The sequence below is a fragment of the Misgurnus anguillicaudatus genome, chromosome 1, assembly GCF_027580225.2.
Source record: "Misgurnus anguillicaudatus chromosome 1, ASM2758022v2, whole genome shotgun sequence".
Classification (NCBI taxonomy): Eukaryota; Metazoa; Chordata; class Actinopteri; order Cypriniformes; family Cobitidae; genus Misgurnus; species Misgurnus anguillicaudatus.
Genome location: NC_073337.2, coordinates 24248709 through 24265055, shown reverse-complemented (window position 1 = coordinate 24265055; position 16347 = coordinate 24248709). Strand labels below are relative to the sequence as shown.

Sequence of the window (16347 nt, the reverse complement as noted above, 5' to 3'; positions counted from 1 at the left end):
CAGAATACCTAAGCAGACTCAGGAGAAAGTTGTTTTCCGCTGTACCGCGCACAGATGCAAGATTTGCACCATAGGATTGACAGTTTTTCTAAAAATAGAAAGATTATTTTATTAAATATAAAATCTAATCAGTTAAGCTTGAATCGTTGGAGGATATTGAGTATCATTATTCAACAATTTGAATAACTGAATAACAGTACCTCAGCTTTGACCCAGTTAACATAATGAGGGAAGAATTTGTAGCATTTCACACCAAAAGGAGTCCATCCAGGTGGGCATTTCTTTTTAGCTATACAGTAAATAAAATATTATTGTTAAGTCACATTATTAGTTTTTTGTTTCTGTGTATAAGTGCTTGAAATAGTGCTTCTGTTGGTATGCTTTTAGATGATGTTACACCCCTTTGGTACATTAACAAGTTTTATGGAAAATACAATTTTATGGGAATTTAATCTGGAATATTGGTTACAGGGTTTGGTAAATCTTGTCAGTGTTTTGGTTACCTGCTGCACTCTCAACAGAAAAGACCAAGAAAAGAAGCACAAGAGCTCTCATGACTGCCATGATGAATCTGAAAATGAATAAACAGAAAAAGTGACACATCTGCGCTCATATATACATTGCTGATTATTAGTGAATATTATAATCAAATGTTAAAAAAACTCACCTTCCTGTCAAATCTTCACTTTCAGAACTTCAGTGTAGATTGTTTGAGGGTCAATGATGAGTCCTATCTTTTATACTTCAGAGGGAGGGATTTAAACCTGTTACTCCTTAACAATATTAGGAAGTTTAGAAATTGTAGTTCAGTCTGGGCATAAGTTTATTACTCTTGATACAAATGATCTAATAAAAGTACGAAAGAACTTGCAAACATTGCATTTTTACAAGACAATTTTTTTAGCAACTTTTGCAGTTAGTGTAACAAAGTTAATTACTTGGTTGCCTCAGAATGCGACAATAATCCAGGTAAGAAAATGATGTAAAGATTTATGGCCAAAAATACAATGATTAATAAATTAATGTGTTTATGTGAGGTTACCTTTAATGAAGAGGTCACTGTTAATATGAGTGTATATTGATGGCTGCCATTGTTGGAAAGAGACACGTTTATTTCACAAAATTCACAAATTCCTCTTTTCTGTGTTTTTGCCTCTGACGACATTCTGTAGAAGCATCATTTATCTTCTTGTCGGTTAGTGCATTTTCTTTTGCACAACAACTATTTTGTCACAATAAAGGGTTCGGAGTCAATAGCAAGTTCACAATGTTTATTTAGAAAAAGGAGAAGGTGCAGAGCAAAGTCAATAGTCCCAGAACCACACACGGCAATCACCCTCGTCCAGGGTCGGACTGGGAACAAAATTCGGCCCTGGCAATTTTCTTGTGGAATGGCCCACAACTGGACTGACGACACCCCCTCCCCCCACTAAAATCGCCCCACTAACCCAATGCTTTGATTTATTGAACATTTATATTAATTTCATAGTTAAAATTCAACCACCGCAAACTCTCTTTGCCATGAACAAAGCTGACACTGTTTTGTCAAAGCACAACAAAAACACTTTACAATTTTTGCACTGATATATAAAGCAATACTTGTGTAGATAACCCCTTTTATATTGAATACAATAATACGTAAAGTATATTAATGATAGAAAGTGCAGGTCTACAGATTATAAAAGTGACCGGTGTTATAAAGTTTATGTAGCTTTCTTCACTTTCTAGCAGAAGCAGTAAAAGTGCCTCTCTTTCTATTCCTCCCTTGCAGATTAAAAGAGCTTAATCCACTCATTATGTCAGATTCAAAATTTTACTTGCTGTCACTGTGACGGGTGACTTGACTTTACAGCTTTGCGTTTTTATATCTTGAGTCAGCTTATGATGACTGTTTGCCCATCTGAGCTATAACTGCTCGTTTAGTGCAATGGCCTTGATATTAACTTTGCTTATTTGCTACCATCTTCATCTCTTATATCTAAAATGTTTGTTCAGAAAGCAAAGATGGTTCATTAATAATATTTATAAAAATACGAAAAAGAAAATGCATTGTGACTTTCAAAACAAGAGGCAGTTGTTATAGCCATAGAAACCAGAGGCACGCTTGAGACTGCACATACGCTTTAACGCATTAGCACCGACTGACTCTGATCACAGACCGAAGTAATTAAACTGGAACAGACCCAACTGCCCCTTTAAAATATAGACCCGGAAGTGTACAGGTCCTCTGTGAAGACCTCTAATGCATACAACTCTGCTCAAGTTCAGAAACATGGACACAATGTGACACTGAGCTTGCCTCGGCTCGCACTTCATCGAGAAACAGAGAGCATGCAAACACATACCGAACTCGTTGGAAGAGACACGTGCTCGCACACAAATGTCATTGTCACGGAAAAACAAAAAAAAAGTTATGCTAGATATACTTGGGTGGTTGTTAATATACCTGGGCCACCGGCCCACATGTCGACCGGCCCACCGGGCATTTGCCCGGTTGTACAGATTATCAGTCCGAGCCTGCCCTCGACTCACTCTGGATGTGAACACTACTGCCGGTGTTGTGTCGAAGTCTGTTCCCCCTATTTTTCCCTTCAGTGTAGTGTTTTTATGGCGTTCTCATCACATTATAGGTTTTATTATTTATATATTTAAAGTTTTAAATATATAAACATACAATATATCAAATGAAAGAACAGACCCTCTGCTTTCAAACAAAAAAAAACCGTTTCATCCTACCTTTAGTGGTTCTTTTGTAATCAGCTTTTGAATATGGGTAGGTTTCTGCAAAAACACCACATTTTGAGCAAAAAGCAGAGATAATTCCATTTTTGTGACGGACTTTTCATAGAGATCCCATTCAGAGGGATCTTTAAAACAGACGGAAAAGAAAGTCCGTGGCAGGGCCACGGAAATATGCGGAGATCCGTGAGAATGCCATGGAAAAATGAGCAAAATATTCTGTGACTATCCCACGGAACTTTGTGAGATCATGTTGCAACAACACATTGAAAATAAAGTTTTCATCTATTTTTTAGGTTAATGCATTTCTCCATCCAACTTAAAATGGAAGGCAGTTACACTCATCATATTTTCAGTAGAGGTAATTTCTCCTATAGGCCCCCATTCAGTATAGGGTTAGGGTTAAAACATAACACTGAAAACATAATACAAGTTATTTTGCCAGGCAGGTTACATTTACAGTTTTTCTCAGTCGCTTTGGTACATTTCTCGAATCATACTCACAATTTGCAAAACAGTAAGTGCATTTCTCAAAACAATTTGTACAAATAGCAAAACATCATGGATAACCTGCAAAAGCCACTCTTTTACTCAAAATACTTAGTTCATCTCTCAAAATTAAATATCTGTGTCAATGAACATGTCAGTGCCATCAGAATAACAAGTCATTGTGTCATTGTGTACGGATAAGACAGTCAAATTGTTTAGTCATGTTGTCATTATAACAGATTACTCTGGAGGGATGTTCTGATGTAAACTATGGCTACAGTTTTGACGACAAGTATTGTAAATTGTAAGTTACACCTTAGTATAAGTTATGTGTGAGTTTGATTGCAAGAGACTTGACAAAATTTACATTTACGCTTTTACTGTTTGTACTGTAATTCATTGAAAGACCATGTCATTGACATAAAGAAAGATAAAGACAGCACTGCAAGCACTGCATAGCATAAAGAGATAAAAACAAAAGTAGACATGTGAACATGATAGATGTCTAAAAGATGTCTAACCATAGCCCAAGAATAGATGATGCATATACTTTTAGAACATGTAAAAGAAATGAAAGCAAACACCTTGAACACACTTTGCTTACATGTTGGAATATCATACATCTTCAAGTTATTTTGGCAAAAATGGCATGTAACCAAATTCAAGGTTATTTAGAGTAGAAGTGGGTTACTCATTGCCGGACTATATTGGGTCTATAGTTAGCAGTCATTTCAACGTCTCGGTTTTTGCTTGCTGGTGACGTTCCTGTCTGTTAGAGAAAGTCAAGATTCACCTGGGAGCAATTTACCAATTCAGGACAGATTTATAAAAAATGTCTAATGGAAATGTATAGAAATATGTTTGACCATATCCTGTAGTTTGACAACATGTTCAACCATTTTGCATGTAAAGACTTATACTATGAACTAATGCCTAAATGTTGTGGGGGGTGGGACTATTCAATAGAGACCCATTATAATACATTTTGATCAACATGACATAAGCAACTGAAAATGTAGGAAAAAGCAGAAAATTGTACATAATCATTTGCATGGATGTACCAAAGCATTTGCAACTTGTTCAAAGAAATGAGAAACTGCTTTTTTGATGTGCACAAGTGACACATTGATGTGAGAATTGAACAAGCAGTTTTGAGAATTTCAATTCTGATCTGAGAAATGTACCAAAGCGACTGAGAAAAACTGTAAATCCATCATTCGGTTATTTAAATTAATCAATCAAAAATATCAATAATTTAAAAGATCAGCATAGAAAATAAAAATGAGCGAGCTTTTTACTAAAGAATTGCTCCATTATGTTTACAGTTTTTCTCAATTGCTTTGGCACATTTTTCGCAACATTCTTATTATTCTCGAAACTGGGAGTGCAAATGTCACAACTGTTTAATGGAACTTCAGAACTTAATTGCATGTCTGCAAAATGAAGTTACACACTCAAAACATTTTATTCATGCTTCAAAACCTAGTTATCTTGTCAGTAATTTGGCCAAGGGCACCAAAATATAAAGTATTTTTGTCATCGTGTGAGCAACACTGGTCAAAATGTTTAGTTGTTTTTTCACCATGAAAGTCCACCATAGAAAATAAGGTTTCATAAAAAAATCGTAATAATTGAGAAGAGTCAACAGTACATAGAAAAAAAAGTAAATGAACATTTCTATTTATTCTCTTCATTTATTTTTGTATGTGTATCACATTTAAACTGAAAGCTTGCTTGTCCAATTGCTGTTCATTTCATATCTCCTATGTTACAAAAAATATAATAGAAAATAACTACAAAATAACCTCAATGAAAAACGAATTATTCTTGTTGGACATCCTGTCGCTCTTGTTGGTCAAGCCAAAGATTTTCATCCACATCACATCTTATGTTTTCCATTGCCATGCACCGGGGAAAAACAATCTCCAATGAAGCATACATTATAAACAATATCAATGTCAGATATTTATGGAGTGTACATGCATGTTTAGTAGTTTTTGATAAGTGAATGGATCGTTTTGAATGTGATGGCGTACACGATGACAAATGATTGAGAAGTTGTGAAGAGTTTGACAGTTTAAGTGAGAATTGATTCATTAGTTTTGATCAACAAGCCATATGCAAGTAGTTGTTGGGCAAACTGCAGACGATTGTACTTATTGTTTGCATACATGTGCCAAAGCATTTGCAATTTGCTCAAATCAATAAGAAATTCCAATCTGATGTGAACAATAAGCTAATTGTTTAGAGATCTGATCTTATTGTTTTGGAAAATAAAATTTTCATTTGAGAATTGAGCCAAAGCAATTGAGAAAAACTGTAATACACACACAAAGTGTGGGAAAGATTCTTGCTAAAGAATCAGTTCCAGTTCTGGCTGATCTACTGGCCGTCCTTCAACGTGATGCCCAGCCGATGCCTGAACCACGACCTCTGATGGAACCCGTTTAATCTCCTTATCCGTTTACATCCCATATAAATAAATATATATATACATATAAATAAATAATTTCCTGAACGGCATGCCATAGTTTGTGTATATCGACTGTATATATATATATATATATATATATATATATATATATATATATATATATATATATATATATATATATATATATATATATATATATATATATATATATATATATATATATATATATATATATATATATATATATATACAGTCGATATATACAAACTATGGCTGTCACGACTGGAATTAACAAAAGACAGAACCCAAACGCAGACACGACTTAAGTAATAAATAAACTAAAAGTTTATTTAAAGCATAAACACAAAAACCCACGTGGGGGTAAAACAGGTAAATAAACACGGATGATAACACGAAACAAGAACAAATCACTGGAACTAAATAAACACAGAATCATAAGTCAGAACACGGATGACATGAAAACCTGACTGTAGACAACTGTAGACAATGAACGCGCACACGACAGACAACCAAAGGGCATTATAAAGACACGACATCAATGGTGAACAGGTGAACATAATTAATAACGTAAGACACGAGTACATAAGGGAGTAGGGTGAAAGTGACAAGACACTGGGAACACGTGCACAAACATGATGTGAAAACACACGTGTTCCCACATAAACACAATGCTGCCATGACTTTGCCCTCAGAACATAGACCTGAACCTATACTAAGGTCTGGCAAGATCATGACAGCAACAAGACACCGGGAACATGTGGAAGCCACACACACAATGTGATTCCACATGCGCCGCCCACACAGAACGTAATACTGTCACAGTCCTGTCAGATGCACACAGACCTACATCTAGCACAGATGTCTGACAAGACCGTGACAATGGCATGCCGTTCAGGAAATTATTGGATTTATACTATGAAGCTTGAGTATATGGAATGACAAGGTCTGAATATATGGAATGAATCTTGAATATATGAAATGAATCTTGAATATATGGAATGAATTTTGAATATATGGAATGAAACTCTGAATATATTGAATGAAACTTGAATATATGGAATGTAACTTGAATATATTGAATGAAACTTGAATATATGGAATGAAACTCTGAATATATTGAATGAAACTCTGAATATATGAAATGAAACTCTGAATATATTGAATGAAACACTGAATATATTGAATACAACTTGAATATATGGAATGAAGAATATATTGAATGGACATTTGAATATATGAAATGAATGTTTGAATATATTGAATGAAACTCTGAATATATGGAATGAATCTTGAATATATGAAATGAATCTTGAATATATGGAATGAATTTTGAATATATGGAATGAAACTCTGAATATATTGAATGAAACGCTGAATATATGGAATGAAACGCTGAATATATGGAATGAATGTTTGAATATATTAAATGAAACTCTGAATATATGGAATGAAACTCTGAATATATTGAATGAAATGCTGAATATATGGAATGAATGTTTGAATATATTGAATGAAACTCTGAATGTATGGAATGAATCTTGAATATATGAAATGAATCTTGAATATATGGAATGAATTTTGAATATATGGAATGAAACTCTGAATATATTGAATGAAACTCTGAATATATGGAATGAAACTCTGAATATATGGAATGAAACTCTGAATATATTGAATGAAACGCTGAATATATTGAATGAAACGCTGAATATATGGAATGAATGTTTGAATATATTAAATGAAACTCTGAATATATGGAATGAAACTCTGAATATATTGAATGAAATGCTGAATATATGGAATGAATGTTTGAATATATTGAATGAAACTCTGAATGTATGGAATGAATCTTGAATATATGAAATGAATCTTGAATATATGGAATGAATTTTGAATATATGGAATGAAACTCTGAATATATTGAATGAAACGCTGAATATATGGAATGAATGTTTGAATATATTGAATGAAACACTGAATATATGGAATGAAAAGGCGCGTACATTATGCAGCGCTTTTCACATCCGAATCCCACTTAAGAAACCTATAAACGATGTGCAACTTAAAAAATATATTATGCACATTTTTATATATTTTAATTTTAATATAGGCTATATAGTATATTATGTTTTGTTGTTTTTATACGCGAGGTGGGGCATCCGCGCACATAGGTACCAGAACACAGACAGTCAAAACCTGAGAAGTCCCGAACCCTGCAATATTAAACAAACTACTTTAAGAAATGCGGGCCAGGAAGCGGGTCGGCTATAATATATATTTTTTTCTTTGCGGTCCGAGTTGCGGGCGGGTTGTTTATACATTGACCCGCGCATCACTGGTAAGCGTCGATAAGAGCATGGTTGTGTGTAAGATATGCAACAAGGAATTCACATATCATCGCAGCACATCGAGCCTCAAGTATAATCTCAATGCAAAACATACAGCTGCTAGCGTGGACATTAGCCCGACTCCGGGTACAACGACTTGGTTGAACAAAAATAAACAATATTTTGTTAAGCTTATGTATTCAGTCATTATTCATAAAAATCCATGTAAAAATACTTCTTAATGTTCTCAGGTTATATATATATATAAACTTAGCTTAACTTAGCACCCTCTTGTTTACGATACATTATTAATACGTTAGCTTGTAAATTTTATTCATAGCCGCTGTATTTTGCTACTTATATTGTCTGGCTATTTTTCTGTGTTTATCCCCTGCTTCTATTAATGTAAAGCTGCTTTGAAACAATTACCAATTGTGAAAAGCGCTATATAAATAAAATTGAATTGAATTACATTATGTAAAAATTATCAGGGTGAATGGTGAATGGTGGCCTTTTGACATTAACACACAACTCTACCATGCTATTCCATGACATTGCAATATTTCTTACATCAAACGTTTGTTTCTTGAGGTTGGTTACATGTTTGGTAATACTTTCACAATAATTTAATCTCAAACACACATCAGTAACAAATATTACACCATACAAAAGATTAAAGATTAGTTCACTTTCAACGATTTTGAGACATGTTTCTAATCAGTCCAGTACAGCACACACATCCCTACTGAAAAATCCAGCTAAGACCAGCACGAGCTGGTAGCTGGTTTTAGCTGGTTTAAGGTGGTAGTAGTTGGTTTAAGCTGGTCCTTCCAGCCCGCATAGCTGGTCAGACTGGTGGATAAGGTGGTTTTCCAAGTTCAGCTAGACCAGATTAAAAAGTGACCAAAACACAGCTAGACCAGCTTGCTAGACCAGCAAAACCAGCTAATACCAAGTTTAGGGAGACCAGCTAAAAGCAGCTCACTAGCTTATGCTGGTTTTAGCTGTTTTTTCGGTAGGGACAATCCCCGTCTGTCCGTCGATGTCAAAAATCATTTGACATTAACAAACTGCCTCCAAGAATCCACAACATCGTTGACAACTTTTTTATAGCCTTCTCCACAAGTTTGTTTGTGAGTTCCTTCAGTTTCGCCACAATAAAAGGCTCACTTGTGCTTGAACTATGATGTGTTTCAACTCAGGTTTAAACAATGTTCTGGTGAAACCCTTAAAGAATTCATAGAAATATGCTGTGGGCTCATACAAGCAGGAGTGTTGTATTTGACTATGATCCACTTTACAACCACACAGTAGCAATCAAGTTTTAACTTTGCTCTGACAATGTTCGACAGCACCGTTGCAACTATGGCCTTTATGATTTTAAAGCCTGCTGCACCAATACACCCATGCAGTCCTCATCCATGCTGCTATGTTTTTGCTATGAGCGATAAGGAAAGTCAATTTAACCCCATTCACACAGACCTCTGGTCCCAGAAAATACCCGTAAAATTGCCAGACAAGCGTCTGTGTGAACAAAAACTCGTTCCGTTAATCTTCTGGGATCGTTGCCGGAAAGAGGACCTAGTAAGATACGCGGGTAACCCTCTGTGTGAACAAGAATGCCGTAAAGGGCGTGTCGAAGTGAGGACGCGCGCGTCATCATCACAACACAAGTTATGGTTCAGCTCCTTACAACGACAGATAACATGCATATAAACATTCACCACGAGAAATGTTGCAAACTAGATTGAAGCAGTTATCAGGAAATGATATATGAGACGCATAAACAATGACGCACGTGCTGTAGTGAGGACGCGCGTGTCATGGCAACATGAAGTTGGTTCAACTCTTTAAAATGAGGGATTTACAACATTCACTACGAGAAATGTCAGCAAACTGGACTGAAGCAGATATCAGGTAAGTTAGCTCGTTACTTACTGCGTTGAAACGGAAATCATTCAGCAGCATAAAATAATATCGCGTCACATGCTCATTTGAGCTATAATAAACGAAAATACCCGCATGTCATTCCAACGAGATATATTGTTCAGCTCCTCAAAATGCGGGTTTTAAATGCATATAAACAATCACGATGAGAAATGTCTGAAAACTGTATCAAAGCAGAAATCAGGGAGCTCGTCAAATATCCACTCTGAAGCTGAGATCATTCACCAGCATAGAACTGTGCATTCACGCGCCCCTTTGTAGTCTTATTATAAACAAAAATGCACGCGAGTTGTTTCTGGAGAGAGAAATAATATATAATATGCAAACTTCAGACGCTGCGTAGATGAGAGGGCGGGACTTTTAACAGTTCACGTGTCTTTCCGGGACCCGGTAATCATGTCAGTGTGAACGAATAAAATATCAAACGGTCCCGGAAAATTCCAGGATTCCTGTCCCATGTATCTTACGCAATTTGTGTGTGAAAAGGGCTTTTGTGATAACCCAGCTCTCTACAATTTGTCCAACCAGCTCTTGTCAATAGCAGGGGTCTCTTTGACGATGCGGAAAGGAGTTAAGGAATCTTGAGACATGATGCTTGAATGTGGCTAGGGGTCCGGACTGCTGGTCTTTAATGGCTGTAGTACATGGGTGGGGTCACTAGTCTATCAATCACCCCTAAAGCCTGTGGGGAGCTTTACTGGATTGTAATGACTGCGCATCTTGCACCATCTAAACATCTTGTCTTGTCAATGTTTGAAAAAATGTCATCAAGCACACGCACATCTCTTCACTGAAACACAAACTTCTATTCATAATTTTTGTTGTGAATCATAAACACATAAAAAATGACAGTCAACCTGAGTGACAACTAAAACACATAAAAGAGAACGCCAATCCTGATTGACACCTCAGAAAATGGTGCCCAAAACTGTCTGATGTGTACAATTTTAATTGACAGGGTATAAATCATATTTGACAGACAGTTGTACTACTCACACACATGTAATAGCACATATTTAAGACAAACATCAGCAAGTCAATTTTTTTAATTAAAGCCACTTGAATATGTTATGTAATGTAATGACATTTTTATTTTATACTGTACACTGTAAAAAAAAATGAAATATTGTAATAAATTTAATAAATAAAAAATACTTCAATTGGTAACACCTAATAAATGTAGGTTTTTTTATAAAAGGTTTCAATTAAAGTATTTTTCACTTAAACACATTTTTTTAGGTGTTGCCAATTAAAGTCATTTTTTAAGTTGGTCCAACTTTTACATTAACAGCAGGGGTTCCCAAAGTCCGGACTCGAAGGGAATTTAATCCGGACCAGCGTCCACTTCATATTGCAAGTGCATTTATGACTATGTGATTTATTAAATGTGTGCTTTTGCTACTTTAAAAATGCATATTAAACTTCTTTTTTCTTTTTAGAGTAAGAGTATTCCTTGTCCGAAAATAAATGAAGTTATTTAAAAATTTTATTCATAGCTATTTCTTGTACTACGGCTTTTGATCAGTAACTCCTTATCAATCTGAAATCATTGTTGGTTTGAGTGTTTTAAAACATGCATTTGAAAAAGCATCACTTGTCAAATATAATAATTATACATATTCTTTATTATCATGAAAATACCTGAAAAGGTTTGAAGAACAGCAATAGATGGTATGCATTGACGTTACTTTTCCACGTGACCATCCGTGAGCTCGCCGTGTTGAGTGACGAAACATTCAACAAACTGAAATGGCGGTTCTAGCGGTGGCTGCGAAAATAACTGACAATTATCAGCAAAAATTTAATTTAGATGCACTTGATAGTGACTCTAGCAACTTGTCAACCCACCTGTGGTCAGTGGATGTTCGCTTTCAGGATTTCATCTTGGTACTGATACATGGTAATCTAAATCTATAGAGGAGAAGGTAAAAAATGGCACCAGGCTCAACTGGCTTTTAAAGGGGATGAGAGCTGAGACTCTTATTGGTTTATTGCACGTTACGTCCAAAACACACCCATTACTCATTAGGAGAATAGGAACAACCCTTTTAGGCTGTGCGTTTGGCGCATAAACTATTTTCCCGTCGTTAAATTAGCAAAAGTGACATCGGATACGTTCGTTTAGACCATGCGCTTTAGACAATGCGCTAGATTGTTAAAATAGGGCCCTAAAGGGGTCAGGGGCAGGTAAGAAATGAATAAAGTGAATGTATAGCAGTTATGATACATAAATATCATTTCATTATTTATTCACACATGTTGTTTCAAAACAAAGCTGCTTTTAATTTTTTGAACTTAAGGGGTTATGTATGATTTATGTCAGATTGGTTTAATCGGTGCAGGTTGATATAAGTTTATAAATACATCAGTGCCGTTTGTTTTGCCTCAAAATTCACACAAGTAATGTTTTAGTAAGGCGTGTTTATTAAAACGACTTATATTTTCTAATTAAACTAACGTCTAGTCCTGGCTTAAGCTAATCTCTGTGCGGGAAACCATTCCAAAGAGAAGAAGCCTACAGTCTGTTTTCATATAAATTGTAAATATTCCTAGTCAAGCAAATGCAGAACTGCAGGAGAACATGCAAACAAAAGAGCGTTTTGAAATCTATAAGGTGTTCCTTCCCAGCTAGAAATAAAAAGTTCTAAGAACGTTCCCTGAAAGTTCCCGAATGTTCCCAAAAACATTCTGCCAACGTTAAAAGCGGCTAGTTTTTTTTAAGTTCTAGGAACGTTTCTGTTGTCTGAACGTTAGAGTAATGTTACATTTTATCATTTTTAAACGTTATGACACTGTCATGTTTTAATGTTCACACAATGTTTAAAACAACAGCTGTTTATTATATTGACTTGTTTAATTGTTATATAAAGGATAGAGAAACATTGCATTCCATTATTTTATAAAACATTATTTCTGAATGTTCAGTAAATATATTGCTGTAGAAAACTCAATTCACTTACTAGGTTTAGATGTTGATGTTTCATTTTAAGTCACCCTTATTGTGATTCGTGTTTGTTTTAGTTGGTCTCTTGACACTTGACTTTTTGCCTACTATTTTTTTCCTGGTTGTGTTAACTTTGTGGTAATGCACCACATTTGTTATGAAAAGTTATTAGTGTATTTCTGTGGTTGTTGGTACATAATGGTAAAGATCATCACCTAATTCATTTACTAATCAAAAGTTTATTTTCTGCCAATAATGTATATTAGATCCAACTCTTTCACAGCAGTTTGTCATTAAGGAGTTTTAGAAACTTTGGACAAAAAATATCCGCTGTATAGTTGGGATGCCCAAACACCAAGAATCAGACTATGAATCTCAACCATGGTGACAATTAAAATTGTTAAAAAAAATCCTTATTTATCCATGCCGCAGTGCATGCTGGGAGTCCTGAATGAGGTTTGTAATTTGTTAATACCCAGCATGCATTGCAGCATGAAGTTTATCATTTAATTGTCACCATGATTGAGATTCATAGTCTGATTCTTGATGTTTGTGCATCCCAGTTATACAGCAGATATTTTTTGTCCAAAGTTTCTAAAACTCCTTAATGACAAAATGCTGTGAAAATGCTGGATCTCATTTACATTTTTGACAGAAAATAAAGTTTTGATTAGTAAATGAATTAGGTGATGATCTTTACCATTATGTACCAACAACCACAGAATAACACTATTAACTTGGCATGTTCATAACAAATGTGGTGCATTAACCCAAAGTTAACACAACCAGGAAAAAACTAGCAAGCAAAAAGTCAAGTGTCAAGAGACCAACTAAAACAAACACTAATCACAATAAGGGTGACTTAAAATGAAACAAACATCAACATCTAAACCTAGTAAGTGAATTGAGTTTTCTACAGCAATATATTTACTGCATACAGAAATAATGTTTTATAAAATAATAAAATGCAATGTTTCTCTATCATTTACATAACAATTAAACAAGTCAATATAATAAACAGTTGTTGTTTTAAACATTGTTTGAACATTAAAACATGACATTGTCATAACGTTTAAAATGGTAAAATGTAACATTACTCTAACGTTCAGACAACAGAAACGTTCCTAGAACTTAAAAAAAACTAGCCGCTTTTAACGTTGGCAGAATGTTTTTGGGAACATTCGGGAACTTTCAGGGAACGTTCTTAGAACTTTTTATTTCTAGCTGGGTTGTGCCTTTTTTACAGAAGTGTCTATTGCATCCTTTATACAATCTTTTAACAGCTTTTAAAAATACTTGCTGTATCCGAAAAATTCATTTGTTTTAAACAAAAAATCATGTTCTATCGTATCAAATGCCTTATGAAAATCAATAAATAACATAAGACTATTATCCAAAATGTATTCATTATAATCTTCTATATCTTATATAACTCTATTACTAATAGTGGCTGCTGTTCTGGGTTCTCCACTGATATAATGTATATATTGTAATGGACGGTAAGTTGTTTTTGGATAAAAGCGTCTGTCAAAATAAATTTAAATGTACTTCAAACTGTATAAAAACATCAATTTTGTCATGTTTTAAAGTATGAAGTATAACATTTTACTGAACTATTAAATTAATGTGTTTTTTGAAGGGTTTTAGAGACAAGAATAATTATATTATTTAAAGATATTTAAGCGGACAACAAGAGCTGCAGTTGTTCCTTGTTGTTTTTAGTTTAACTGCGCCCTCTACTGTCTGTTACTTGTTTCACAATGCATCATACTTCTTCTTCTTCTTCTTTTTCTTTAACGCCATTCCAGCATCTTGCTAAACGACAGTGAGCACAACTGGAGCTACATGTGCAAAACTCTAACTACAGTCTGCACTACCAAAAGTCACCTGAACACAACTCTTAACACATGACTCAAAACAGCTCAGTGCAGCCAAACACTAAACACAACCCTCACTGAGATAACACACATTGTCACTCACAACACACTGAGAGGAAAAACACTAACATCAAACACCAATACACAAAATACTAACTTTATATCTTTACAGTTTTAACAATTTCAGTGATGTCACACCAAGTAATGTTTTCTTTAAAGAATGATTTATTTATTGATTTATCACATTATTTTTTTAGAACATCATAATTTTTTAAGGTAAATGAAAATTAGCAGTTTGCTTCAGTTGTCTGTAGTAATTTATGGAATTACAGTAATGAGAAAAAAAGGTAGAAACTAAAAGTACATGAAAGGTAATATTTTATATAATATATATATATGAAATTTAATTTATATTTATATGAAATTACAATCAGCAGTGTTTGAAAGGCACAAGTCTGAAATCAATTCTGTTTTGAATGTGTGGTTCACAGTTTTGACAGCAGTGTTTTAGCATTTGAACAAAGTGCTGTAAATCCACAGTGTTGTGCAGGTTGTGGTTAAAGTCATGGGAAGTGTGTAGAGTTTTGAAAACTGTGTTTAACCAATGAAAAACGAACTAGAGTTTGGTCCACATGAACTACTGCTGTGCAGACGAGTTTTGCACATGTGACTCAGTTGTGCCCACTGTCGTTTAGCAATAAAAAAAACGTCTCTGTTACGTATGTAACCCTCGTTCCCTGAAGGAAGGGAACGGAGACGTCACGTCGTGACCGACGAATTGGGAACCGCTTCGCAGGTGACCTATCTACTTCGAGAACTATCAGAAACGCCAATGAACTTGGCATGCAGGTATTTGCATAATGCCGCCGCCGCCCCGCTAGGTGCGTATATAAGGCGCAGGTGCATAATACCAAATCAGCTATATTATTGCTGAGAAGCTGAGCAACAGTGCCCGGCCTGAAAACAGCAATGGAACAGCAAACTGTGGGAACGTGACGTCTCCGTTCCCTTCCTTCAGGGAACGAGGGTTACATACGTAACCGAGACGTTCCCTTTCAGTCGGTCACTACGACGTCACGTCGTGACTGACGAATTGGGAATCCCTACCAAAACGCCACTGCAGCTGAACCCTTCCAGTGCCTGCAAAAGCCCTCCGCCCTCCACATAAAGGGGCGGAAACTAAGGTGAAATGCAGAAGGCCGGTCACTACCTGTTCCTTAACCCACGATAGTGAAGCAGCGAACTGGGGAAGCGTCTAAACTGAGCGGAGCTAGAACACTGCGGAAGCCATCCCCTAAGAAGGTAAAATGGATGACATAAATATATGAAACAACCGAGGGTTGCTCAAAGAAGTCTCTGAACAATACATGGTATGTTGAGAGATGCAGAGCAGGCTCTGCTAAGGAAAAACGTGGAGGATTGGAACCCCACGGACTATACACACAAATGAACCCCACGTAGGGGACAAATGTGGACGCCTAGCCTACACAGGTTTACAGAAAATACATCAGTGATAGGTTGACAGCGGATGCTCCGCAACACCAGCTATCAGGGCGGTGGAGGAGAGGC

The 16347-nt window shown here is 35.4% G+C and overlaps 1 long non-coding RNA gene across 1 annotated transcript; it reads right to left on the bottom strand.

Moving 5' to 3' along the window:
* Positions 1–200: 200 nt before the first annotated feature.
* Positions 201–745, bottom strand: LOC129431601 (uncharacterized). Its single transcript, XR_012370018.1, has 3 exons — positions 668–745; positions 504–571; positions 201–289 (listed from the first exon to the last, which is right to left on the bottom strand). It is a non-coding gene; the product is annotated as an uncharacterized lncRNA (long non-coding RNA).
* Between the last annotated feature and the right edge of the window lie 15602 nt (positions 746–16347).